General features: G+C 42.3%; 1 protein-coding gene across 2 annotated transcripts in view; it reads right to left on the minus strand.

The window, feature by feature from the left end:
- Positions 1-1,405, minus strand: part of OTUD7A (OTU deubiquitinase 7A) — a 385,873-nt gene extending 384,468 nt beyond the window's left edge. For both annotated transcript variants that reach the window (XM_030814379.1, XM_030814377.1), the window contains exon 1: positions 1,228-1,405. The gene's annotated coding sequence lies outside the window, so the exon portion shown is untranslated. The remainder of the gene's footprint in view (positions 1-1,227) is intronic.
- Positions 1,406-13,539: the final 12,134 nt, after the last annotated feature.

Here is a 13,539-nt window from a genome sequence, read left to right on the forward strand (position 1 = left end):
ACACACAGCTGCTGGGAGGACCCTAGGGAACCTGCCTCCCCGCCTTCGCCCATGGCAGGCTTCTCCCGGCACACCCTGGAGGAGGAGAATGGTGAAGAAGGACACCTGCAGATTTTCCTGAAGCAATTAAGACCTGTAAAGATTTAGGCCCCGCTGTCAACCTTTTCCTGGAAACATTATCTGCCCCATAATATTTTTAAAAACTGTTCCTCTTACAGCCCACTTCCATTTACAAAGCTATCACCCGGCGGTAACCATGTGCATGTCATACATGACTTTCCCCTGGATCCTTGTGCTGTGGATGAAGCGTTTCCCTGATCGGGGTCTCACAAGTTTCCCTTCAGCTACTCTTAAATCTATACATTCTCAAGCCAATAGACAGAAATAAAAGTCATTTGCACTTGTGTGAGGTAGCTGAGTTTACAGAGCAGAGGCAAATCCATTTTATTACAGAGATTCTCAAAGGGCTGCAATAGCTTCACCGGGAGGGAGGAGGGTACACTTGAGCGGTTGTGTCCAATGAAGGAAAGTTTTAGTTAATGATGACATCACTGACATCTCCCAAATTTAAAGGAGCACTTAAAGCACCGCAGATGCAATTTTTTCCCCTCCAGTGAGGAGATACTAGGGAAGGCCTCTGGGTTCACAGCCAAATTGCATTAATGGTTTGCCTGCTGTCCAGCGAGACCCAGCAGAGCGAGCGGGACGGTGGTGCGCGGGGCCGCGGAGACCCACGCAGCCACAGCTCCGGTGCCCGGCAAGCGGCCTCGCGCGCGGCTCGGCGCCGGGCCCTGCCCGGCCGTCTGCCAGAGCCGCGGGACCCCCGACGCGCGCGCACGGACCGAGGGGCCGGTAGCCCCACGCCTGGCATCACGTTCCAGTGCGGACAGCCAAACGGCTGAGCGGAGGCAGCAGCCCCGACCCAGCGGGAGCGCCGCGCCCTGCCCGAGAGAGGCGCGCCACGCCGGGCCGGAGCCGGTGGCCCCCGAGCCCGCGGGGTCCGGAGCGGAGCCCGCAATGCAGACGCGCCAGCGAGCCCAGCCGGGGTCCGCGCCCCCCGCGTCCCCGCGCCCTGGCCCCGCGCTTGCCCGGCCTCAACGCCCACCTGCCTCGCCACGGAGCTCGGGAAGGAGCCGGTGCCGGCCCCGCGCCCCGACAGCGCACCTGCCTGGTCCGCGGGCCCGGCCCCGCCGCCCGCCGGCAGCACCGCGGCCAGCGCCGTCTTACCTGCCGCGCCGCGCCGCTCCGTTCCGCCAGCCCGCAGCGCCGCAGTCGCCGCTACCCGACTTCCATTTTCTCTCGCTTTAAAGGAAAACCAGATCAGCTGTTTTGCTCCCGCTCGGGCTCCGCGGCCCCCTCCCCAGCTGCCGCTCGCGGTCCCGGTGGCCTCTCCTCCCCCGCCTCCTCCCGCGCTCCGCTCCGCCCCTCCCGCCCCTCCGCTCCGCCCGCGGCCGCGCGCAGCGCCCGCCTCCCGGCTCCGCCTGCTGCCTCCCGGCGCGCGCCCTTCTCTGGCGTCACCGGTCGCGTTCGCGCCCCGCCCCCGCCCCGCGCGAACGTGCGCGCGCCGCGCCCTGTGCCCCGCCCCCGCACCGCCGGGGCCGGGCACGGAGAGCGCGTGCTCGCGGCCGCGAGCTGAGGTGAGGGGGACGCACAGCGCCCTCGCGCCCGCGCGCCCGCTCCGGCTCTCCCACGCTTGCCCCTCAGGGTGCCCCCTTCTGCGCTTTCTGCCTGGACTGCAGGAAACGTTGCTTAAACAGCCTGCCTTTTCCTGCTGCCTGACTCGCGCCATCTGCGGCCACCTATCTCGTTTCTTCCCCCTGGCTGGCGCACCCTTCCTTCCTAAACATCCCAAACTTTCTCCCACCCAGGCTGTCCAGGCTGCAGTTTCTACGCCCTGCGCTGGGGCCTGTGCATTACGCCTAATCCAAAGCTGGTCCTTTTACCTCCCAAAGAGGTTCTGTGACCTTTTCCCATTTTTTGCCTTCCTCTAAAGACGTTTTCACGCCACCCCTTCAGATGGTTCCCCTCCCTGCTGGCAAGACCTGCTCGCTGCTCTGGGCCCTTCTCACGTCACCCTGTAGATGTAGCCACGCTTCCTTATCCCAAACAGGACGTTACATTGCAGATGACCCATACCATCCTGGTGTACTTCTAAACAATCATTATTTTACTTTTAGTTTAGGACTTTTTTCTTGACTTTAAACATTGTATATGTTTAATAGTGTTTAATAATTTGACTTTTAAAATTAATATTCAGTAAAATTGGTTATTTGATATATAATCCTGTGATCTTGAACCCTTGTTTGGATTCATGTAATCACTAGCGCAATAAAGAGCTCCCTAGTTCTGCCCTTTTATAACAACGCCCCTCCCATCCCTAACTTTTGGTAACCACTGATAGGTTCTCCATTGCTACGGTTTTGTCTTTGTGTGTCGTATACATGGAATTACGCAATATGTAACATTTTGAAAGTGACTTTATTCCCTCATCATTATACCTTGGAGATTCATCCATGTTATTGTGTATAGTAATAGTCCTTTTTATTGTTGAGGGGAGTCTCATTATTTGTACCACATTTTGTTTAGTCACCCACTGGAGAATATTTGGGTGGTTTCCAGTTTTTGGCGACTGTGAATAAACATTCTATAAACATTTGCATGCAGCGTTTTGTATGGACAAAAGTTTTTAAATTAGTTGGCTAAATATCTAGGAGTGCAATTGCTAGATCTTATGGTAAATTTGTTTAACTTTATAAGAAGCAAACAGTTTTCTAGAGTGGCTATAGCATGTTTATAACTATCAGCAAATATGAATCCCTTTCCTTCATCCTCGCCAGCACTTGATATTGGCTATCTCTATCTGTCCATCCATCCATCCATCCATCCATCCATCCATCCATCCGTCTATCATCTACAATTTTAGGCATTCTAGTAGGCATATAGTGCTATATCATTGTTAATTTTCAATTTTCTAATGAAAAATTATGTGGAGCAACTTTTCATATGCATCTGTATATCTTCTTTGGTGAGATGTTTGTTCACATATTTTGCCCATTAAAAAAATAGGTTGTTTTCTTATGGTTGAGTTTTAAGAGTTCTTTGTGTATTTTGGATAGAAGTACTTTATCTGATACGTGTTTTGCAAGTATTTTCTGCCAGTGGAAGCTTGTCTTTTCATTCTCTTAACAGTCCTGTCCTGAATTTAGGGGAAGTATCCAGTTTCTTACCACTAAATATGATGTTAGCAGTAGGATTTTTTTAGTTCTTCTTTATCAAGATTAAGCAGTTCTCTCTATTCCTAGTTTGCAGAGTTTTTTATCATGAATGGATGTTGGATTTTGCCAAATTCTTTTTCTGCATCTATTGATATGGTCATGTGATTTTATTTTCTTTAGCTTCTTGATATGATGGGTTACACTGATTGATTTTCAATTGATTTTCAAAGAACCAGTCTTGCATACTTGGATCAAATTCTACTTGGGCATGGTATATAATTGTTTTCATACACCATTGTATTCAATATGCTAATATTTTGTTGATGACTTTTGCATCTATGTTCATGAGAAATATTTGGCTATAGTTTTCTTTTTTGTAATGTCTTTATTTTGGTATGCGGGTAATGCTGGCCTCATAAAATGAGTTAAGAAGTAATATTTAGTTGTATTTTCTGTAAGAAATTGTAAAGAACCTGTATCATTTCTTCCACAAATGTTTGGTAAAATTCCCTGGTGAAACCATCTGAATCTGGTGATTTTTTTGAAACTTCATTAATTTTTGATTCTTGGTCTTTGCAGATAGAGAGCTATTAGGTGATCTGTTTGCTTTTGTGTAAAATGTAGTTGTATCATTCAAGGAATCGGTCCTTTTTATCTAAATATTCAAACTTGTGGGTGTAAAGTTGTTCATCATAAACCTTTATTATTCTTTTAATATCTATGAAATTAGTATAGATGACTCCTCTTCCATTTTTTGATATTGGCAAACTATGCCCAATGTCTTTTTTTCTTGGTTAACCTGGATAGGTTTATTAATTTTAATCATCTTTTCAGCTTTTTCTTTGTTTTGTTGATATTTTTCTATTGTTTTCTATTTTCAATTTCATTCTCTAATTTTTATTATTCCTCTTTGTTCTGCTTGTCTTAGGCTTAAATTGCTCTTCTTTCTCTATTATCCAAGGTGACAATTTAGGTTGTTGATTTTAGATTTTTCTTCTTTTAAAATGTATACATTTACTGCTATAAATATCCCCGCTTTTACTGCATCCCACAAATTTAGAAAAGTTGTACTTTAATTTTTATTTAGATCAATGTTTTTAGTTATTCTTGATTCCTCTTTGACCCAAATGTTATTTAAATATGTGTTGTTTAGTTTCCAATAATTTGGGACTTTCCAGCTATCATTCTGTTCTTGATTTCTAGGTTACTTCCATTGTGGTATGAAGACATACCTTGTATAATTTGTTTTTCTTTAATTTGATAAGGTGTGTTTTACAGATCAGAATGTGGCCAATGTTGGTGATTATTCCGTGCCAACTTGAGAAGAATGTGTATTGTGCTATTGCTAGATCTACAAATATCAATTAAATAAAGTTGATAATGCTGTTTAGGTCAATTATATCCTTACTGATTTTTTGCCTATCTGATCTTATCAATCATGGATAGAGAAATGTTGAAGTATCTTATGATAGTGGATTGGACCACTTTTTCTTTCAAGTTTATCATTTTTTCCTCACATATTTTGATATTTTATTGTTAGGCACATGCATATTTAGGGTTATTATGTATTCTTGGAGAATTAGCCCCTTTATGATTATGAGTTTCTTACCTATCCCTCCCCCCACATTCCTGATAATTTTCCTTTTTCTCAAGTCCCTTTTATCTGAAATTAATGTAGCTACTCCAGTTTTCCTTTGATCAGGGTTAACATGGTATATCTTTCTGCATCCCTTTACTTTTAACCAAACAGCTACTTTGTACTTAATGTCAGCAAGATATAGTGGGGTCTTGTTTTGTTATCTACTCTAGCAATCTCTGTCTTTTAATTGGTGTATTTAGACCATTCACATTTAACACAATTGTTGATCTATTTGAATGAATATCAATCATATTTGTAACTGTTTCCTACTGGTTGCCAGTGGCGGCTTTTTCTGCCTTCTCTGATTTTAATTGAGCATTTTGTGTGGTTCCATTTTATCTTCTCTTAAAGAGTATCAATTATACTTTTTAAAGAATTTTTTAGTGGCCATTCTAGAGTTTCTTTTTTCTTTGCTTTGCTTTTTTTTTAAGACAAAGTCTGGCTCTATTGCCTAGGCTGGAGTGCAGTGGTGCCATCTCGGCTCACTGCATCCTCTGCCTCCTGGGTTCAAGCCATCCTCCCAGCTCAGCCCCCTGAGTAGCTTACCATGCCCAGCTAATTTTTGCAATTTTTGTAGAGACAGGATTTCACCATGTTGTCCAGGCCGGTCTCAAACTCGTTAGCTCAGGCAATCTGCCTGCCTTGGCCTCCCAAAATGCTGGGATTACAGGTCTGAGCCATCGTGCCCAGCCTAGAGTTTCTAATGTCGATTTTCTTCTTTTGCTAATGTGTGTCCACCTTCAAATCATGGTGTTGTTTCACATGTAACAGATATCTTATAAGAGTGTGTTCCCAATCCTCCCTCCCATTCCTCATAGCATTGCTATTAGTCTTTCCTCTTATCCATATGCTACAATGACCTGTTACTATTGTTGCTTTAAATAAGACGTTATCCTTTAAATTATTAATGAAAATAAAAATAAAAGATTTCATTTTACCTCCATTTATTACTTCTCCAACACTTCCTTTCTTAATGTAGATCCAAGTTTCTGACCTACATCATCTTCCTTCTGTCTGGAGAAAATCTTTTAACATTTCTTGAAGGATAGGTCTGATGGTGAATTACCTCAGCAAGTAAGTCCTTATTTTTCCTTTTCTTTTTTTTTTTTGAGACGGAGTCTCGCTCTGTCGCCCAGGCTGGAGTGCAGTGGCGCGACCTCGGCTCACTGCAAGCTCCGCCTCCCAGGTTCACGCCATTCTCCTCAGCCTCTCAAGTAGCTGGGACTACAGGCGCCTGCCACCACGCCCGGCTAATTTTTTCGTATTTTTAGTAGAGATGGGGTTTCACCGTGTTAGCCAAGATGGTCTCAATCTCCTGACCTCGTAATGCGCCTGCCTCAGCCTCCCAAAGTGCTGGGATTGCAGGCGTGAGCCCCCGTGCCCGGCCTCTCCTTCATTTTTTAAGAATTTTTCTAGATATAGATTCTTAGTTGGTTATTTTTTGTCTTTCAAACCTTTAAACATCTCACTCCACTCTTTTCTTGCTTGTATGGTTTCTGATGAGAAATCCCCTGTGTTTCTTGTCCTATTTTTCCATAGGCAAGCCACTGCACCCATACCCCGAATTCAGCTTTTTTCAAGATTTTCACTTTTTCTGTCCTTTTTTTGTTTGTTTTTTGCTTTGGTATTCTGCAGTTTGAAAATTATATGCCTAGTTTCATTTTTTGTTTCTTTAATCCTGTTTGTTTTTGTCTGACCGACACAGATTTATAGCTTGGTGTCTGTCATTCATGTTGGAACATTCTCAGCTATTATTAACTTCAAACATTTATTCTATTATGTTCTCTCTTCTATTTTGGTCAAAGAATTACACATATGTTAAAACTGTTGAAGTTATCCATAGATCTTGGATGTCTGTACTTCTTTTTCCATTTATTATTATTTTCCCATTTCAGTTTGGGAAGTTTCTGTGGACCTATATTCAAGCTCACTGATTCTTTTCCTCAGCCATGTCAAGTTGTGCGACAAGCCCATCAAAGGCATCCTTCTTTGTCTGTCACAGTGCTTTTGATTTTCAGCATTTTTTTTCTTTGAATTTACATCTTTCTGCTTACATTACCCATGTATTCTCGCAGGTTGTCTACTTTTTTAAAAAAAATTATTAATTTTTATTTATTCATTTATTTTTTATTTTTTTGAGATGGAGTCTTGCTCTGTCGTGCAGGCGGGAGTGCGATGGCATGATCCTGGCTCACTGTGACCTCTGCCTCCTGGGTTCAAGCCATTCTACTGTCAGCCTCTTGAGTAGCTAGGATTACAGGTGCACGCCACTAAGCCCAGTTAATTTTTATATTTTTAGTAGAGATGGGATTTGCCATGTTGGCCAGGCTTGTTTCAAACTCCTGACCTCAGGTGATCCACCCACCTCAGCCTCCTAAAGCGCTGAGATTACAAGCATGAGCCATCGCACCCAGCTGCGGGTTGTCTACTTTTTTCCATTACAGCCTGTATCAGCCAGTGTTCACCAAAGAGATATATATAATACACACATACATATATACACATACACACACACACATATACATATACACACGTATATTAATATTTAAACATAGGTATGTATGTTTAAGGTCTGGTGTGGCTGTAAGGATCAGACGCTTCACATTGCTCTAGTGTCCTTGTTTCTGTCTCCTCTCTTGAATTTGGGCCTCCCTGTGTACTCCTCCTTAGAGACAGTCTGTGTTGTATAGTTCTTTATTTGTAAGCCATTGTGATTACAGTGGGGCCCTGTTGGTGTGGTGGTAAGGTATGGGCAAGGGGAAGTGTTGTATAATCTTCCAGTGAAATCTCAATCTGTTAGTGAGCCTGTGTCCCTGTCTCAGCCTGTTAGTGGGCCTGTGACTCTCATAAGTGTTTCTTCTGGCCCAACATTCCTCCTCCCCACTGCCCCCTTAGGTGAGACAGAGACATGCAGTCTGTGGGGCTGGGTTGAGAGGAATTTCCTTTTCCACAGCTCTGGGAAAAGACTCTGATAAAGGTTTTTTCCCATTAAGAGTAACCCTGTCACATGGAGAATGCTCTGGATACACTTCACAAGGACTGTTTTTTTCCTCTTTCTTCCAGAGCCAGGAAGGACTCTTCTTTGGCTTGTCACTGTGAAACCTGGTGAGGTTGATGGAGGTCATGTTCCTGAAGGTATGAGGGCCCTCCCAAGACTGAGCCACCAGGCGTTTCTCACTCTCAAGCTAGTCCATGCCCAGACTCCAGTAATTTGTCAAAATTACCATTTAAGTGTTCCCGTCAGTTTATAGCCCTAGCAGCTTCTTCAGGTGAGCAGATCTCAGCTGTGACTCTCTGGTTTCACCTGTCTCTTCAGATTTCTGGATGACAATTTGTCCTACAACTCAATTCTCTGATGGGTCCAAGAAAAGTCATTGTTTTCCCATTTTTCCAGTTTCTCTGATTGTAAAGACAGCTGCAACAGCATCCAAGCTCTTTACAGTCAGAGCCCAAACCATAACTCTCACTTTTCTTGTGGTTTTAATATGCAATTTCCTAATAGCTTATGATATAGGGCCCTTTTTATAGAAGGATTCACCATTCTTGTATTCTTTTTCGTGAACTTTCTGTTCAAGTATTTTTTGTTTCCATTTTGATGCGGTTTTAAAATATTCTTACTGTTGAGTTTTGGGGTTCTTTACACACATTCTGGATATAAGTCAGTTATCAGATATGTGATTTACAAACATTTTCTTCAGCTCTTTAGCTTGACTTTTCATCATATTAAGAGAAGTTTTCTTTCACAGCAAACATTTTGCATTTTTATGAAGTCCAATTTAGAATTTAAATAAATTATGTGGCTTGTGCTTTTGGTGACACATCTAAGTACTCTTTGCTTAATTCCAGGCAACAAACGTCTTCTGTGTTTTCTTTGAAAAATTTTACAGTTTTGCAATTTACATTTATATCTCTAACCCATCTTGAGTTAATTTTTATATTGGGTGTGAGGATTGGGTCCAGGCACATTTTTGGGGTCATGTAGATATCTAGATTTCTAGCACCATTTGTTGAAAAGGCTATCCTTTGTGCATTTAGTAATATTTGCCTTTGTTCAGTTGTCAAAAATCAATCATGTGGGTCTGTTGGGTCTGTTGCTGGATTTTGTTTTGTGTTGTGTTGATGTATTTGTCTATCCCTTTAGCAACTGCATGCTGTCTTGACTACTGTGGTTTTTATTGATTTTTTTAATCAGATATTGTGAGTACTCCAGTTTGTTCCTTTTCAAAAAAATGTGGCTGGGCTAGTTCCTTTACCTTTCTGAATAACTTAGAATCAAGCCTATGTGTACCTATAACAACTCTTTCCAGGGTTTTGATGAAAACAGATTTAGATCTGGGGCTCACTTTGGGGAAAATGAAGACTTTTTTTTTTTTTTGAGAGGGAGGCTCACTCTGTCTTCCAGGCTGGAGTGTAGTGGTGTGATCTTGGCTCACTGCAACTTCCGCCTCCCGGGTTCAAGCCATTCTCCTGCCTCAGCCTCCCGAGTAGCTGAGATTACAGGTGTGCACCACTACACCTGGCTAATTTTTGTATTTTTAGTAGAGATAGGGTTTTACCACGTTGGCCAGACTGGTCTTGAATTCCTGACCTCAGGTGATCTGCCCGCCTCTGCCTCCCAAAGTGCTGGGATTACAGGCGAGAGCCACCACGCCCAGCCATTAATATCTTAATTATATAGGGTCTCCCAACAAGTATACATGGTATAGGTCTCTCCATTTATCTAGCTTTTCTTTGATTTTTCTCATTAATGTTTTGTAATTACACATTCAGATTCTGTACATGGTTAGGTAGATTTATTTCTATTTCCTTTGTAGATGTAGTCAATTAAAAATTTTTTTTCCATTTCTACCATTCATTACTAGTATATATAAATATGATTGAATATTATCTGTTGACCTTATATTCTGCAACCTTATTAGTTCTAGGAGCTTTTTCATACACTCCATTGGATTTTTCTGTGTAGATAACCTTGTGTTCAGTGAATGAAAGCTGTTTTCTTCTTTTTACCCATCCATATGCCATTTATTTATTTTTCTTGCTTAATTACACTGGCTCAAACTTCTAAGGAAAGAATGAAGAGAAGAGATGGGCGTAGACATTCTTGCCTTGTTTCTGGCCTTAGGGGCACAAATTCAACCTTTCATCATTAAGTATGTGGTTAGCTGAAGGCTTCTGTAGATACCATTTGAAGCTGGAGATCCCTATTAGTTCTAGGAGGCTGAAGCAGTAGGATCGCTTAACCCAGGCGTTCAAGGCTACGGTGAGCTGTGATTGCACCATTGCATTCCAGCTTGTGTGACAGAGTGAGACTCTGACTCTAAAAAATAGAAAAAGAAAAACAAAATGAAAAACCACAAAACATTTGTTGAAGGCTGAATGTACTTATTTGCGAAAATATTTTTACATGTCCCTTCCCCTTTTGAAATACAATTTTCTATCTACTAGCAAGCCTTGGGATATAATGATGATGAAATCTGTGCAGTGGTAGGAAGTATAGTCAAGGAATATTATTTTGTGTACTGCATAAAATGTATTTACGTATCACATGTACTACATCATGAAATGAATAAGTGAAATGGGGACTGTGACTTTAAAAAATTATAACTTTTCCATGTATATGCAAAATTATGATCATTTTCAATGAAATTCATTAATTATGGTGAGCATATTGCAATAAACTGTGAAAAATGTATTAGCTTTCTAAGACTGCCATAATAAAGTACCAAATATTAGGTGGCTTAAAACAACAGATATTTATTTTTTCAGTTCTGGAGGCCAGAAGCCCAGAAGCCCAGAATCAAGAAGGTTGACCTTTTCTGGAGATTCTAAGAGAGCATCCATTACATGCCTCTCTCCTAGGTTTTTGTGGGTGCTGACAATCTTGGGCATTCTTTGGTGTTATAGATGGAATGTTTGTTTTCCCAAAAAATTCATTTGTTGAACCCTAGCCCCAAATGTGATGGTATTTGGAGATGAGACCTTAGGAATCAATTAGGTCATGAGAATGAGGCCTTGGTCTGGTGGGATTAACGCTGTTAAAACAAGAGCCTCCAGAACACTTGATGTCTTTCTGTCTGTCTCTCTGTCTCTCTGTCTCTCTCTCTGTCTCTGCACACACCAAGGAAAGGCCGTGTGAGCACACAGTGAGAAGGCAGCTGTGTAGAAACCAGAAAGAGCCCTCAGCAGAACCTGACTATGTTGGCACCCTGATCTAGGACTTCCAGCCTCCAGAACTCTGAGAAAATAAACTTCAGTTGTTTAAGCCACCCATTCTGTGATATTTTATTATGGCAGCCAGAGATGACTAAATATGCTTAGCATCTAGATACATCATTCTAATCTCTGTGCCCACCCTTTCATCCTCTCTGTGTTCTTTCCTTTTCTTTCTCTTACAAGAACACTGGCCATCATATTAGGGACCTATCCCAGGTCATCCAGATGATTTTAATCTCAAAAACTATAACATAATTTTATGGGCAAAGACCCTACTCCCAAAAAGGTGATATTCACAGGTACTGAAGGGTAGGACTTGGACATATCTCTTGGCAGGAGAGGAGGGGCAGCTTAACCCGCTACAAATGGAATGAAAATAAATAGTTTCATGGCGGTGAAATCTAGGGGTGAGGGGACAAGACATTTTCTCATCATCTTCAATGTGTTGGGAGGGCCGGAGATGTGACTGCATTTCAGTTGTCTTCATAGCAAAAGAGGTCATGCATAGATGACACTGACAGGTTTGTCTTTGACTCCTTGATAAAAAGAAAGTATGGTTAAGGAGCATTATTTTAAGGAAGGCATCAGTGATGAACTACGTTAAATAATACTGATACTGTGCCCCCGATGAAAATCACCAGCTGAATAGAGGAGTCTGAGAAGAAGCCAGCAGTATCGATTTGGAACCTCCCTAAATCCCCAGGTAAAGAGAGAGCAACTAATAAAATAAACCAAATATACTTATTCTATCCCAAATCCAATGTCAGAAAGAATGGAGACAAGCCATCAAGAAATAATAGCCCAGTGCAGTTTCAGAAACTATGTGAAGAAGTGCAAGGAAGAAAAGGAAAAATAAAGATGGTTGCAGCTTGATGTAAATCCCTTCCATTTCTTTCTTACTAAGAGTATCATGCATGCACATTGACCTTTAAAAACAGTTTTACTGGCTGGATGCAGTGGCTCACACCTGTAATCCCAGCACTTTGGGAGGCCGAGGTGGGTGGATTATTTGAAGTCAGGAGTTTGAGACCAGCCTGGCTAACATGGTGAATCCCTGCCTCTACTAAAAATGCTAAAATTAACCAGAGATGGTGGCAGGTGCCTGTAGTCCCAGCTATTCAGGAGGCTGAGGCCGGAGAATAGCTTGAACCTGGGAGGTGGAGGTTGCGGTGAGCCGAGATCATGCCACTGCGCTCCAGCCTGGGCGACAGAGCAGACTGTCTCAAAAAACAAAACAAAACAAAACAAAAAAAACAAAACAAGTTTACTATGTAATTGACATGCAATAAACCAAACATACTTAAAATGTACAGACTGATGGATTTTGACATATATGTACACTCAAGAAACCATCACCACAATCCAGGCAATGAACATTTCCATCACCCCCTAAGTTTCCCTGTGCCCCTAAGTCGTTCCTTCCTCCAGCTTCTCCCTACTCTTCCCCCATCCTGTCCCCAGAACACTACTGATCTGTCTTCTGGTGTTGACAATTTTAAAAATACTTTCTCTGCATTCATTGAAATAGTTTTTCTCTTTTAATATTTAATAATTTGTATAATGTTATTGCATACTATTTTCTAATGTTACTGCATACTATTTTATACCTCCTTTACTAATGTTCTGCTAAGGATAATTGCATTTATATTTGTAAATAAGATTGGCCTATGGTTCTTTCTCATGATCTTCTTCTCTGCTTTTGGTATCAAAGTCATACTAGATGCATAAAATGAGTTGGGGAAGAAATCGGTCAGGATACGCTAGGTTATAAGCCATAACAAAAGACACTGAAAACCTCAGATAGTTAAAAACAAAACAAATGTATATTTCTGGCTCTTGTTACATATCCATCACTGATCACTAGGAGCATCTATGCTCCTCGTAGGCACTCAGGGCCCACATGAGTTCCTTTGTACACGTCTCCACCACTGCTACAGAAGGCAGAAGAGAGCATCATGAACCTCGCAATGGCTCAAGGCCATTTCCACTCACATTCTATTGGCCAAAGCAAGTCAGACAGCTGTGACTTCTTACCAGGTGAACTTCCCTGATGACTATCACCATCTGCCCTTCTGTCACCAGATACTCAGTTCTGTCTTCTTACTATGCACAGAAGAGTACACCTTTTCATCAAGTCCAGATGTGGCTCTCCTTTGACTAGAGATCTGTGGCCTGAAGTGACAAATTGCCTCTTTGCACTTTACTCCTCTGTCTCTCTACCTTTCTCCACCCTGCTCTGGGCCCTGGGAGGACAATCTGCATCAAAAGTCTCCCTTCTTCTCTGGCTTCCAGTTGGGTTTGACAAGAGATGAGAAAGAGGAAACTGAGTGAGTTTGGGTTGCATATTGCTTTTGCTCCCCATCTGTGAGATGGCCACTGGCTGGCAAGCTAGCTGAATTTGGCCTAATTTTCAAGGGAATCGAACCTGCAGTCCACCTGTGCCTGAAAGGAGATATTAGCATTGCATCCATG

Source organism: Nomascus leucogenys, chromosome 6 (genome assembly GCF_006542625.1).
Source record: "Nomascus leucogenys isolate Asia chromosome 6, Asia_NLE_v1, whole genome shotgun sequence".
Taxonomy (NCBI): domain Eukaryota; kingdom Metazoa; phylum Chordata; class Mammalia; order Primates; family Hylobatidae; genus Nomascus; species Nomascus leucogenys.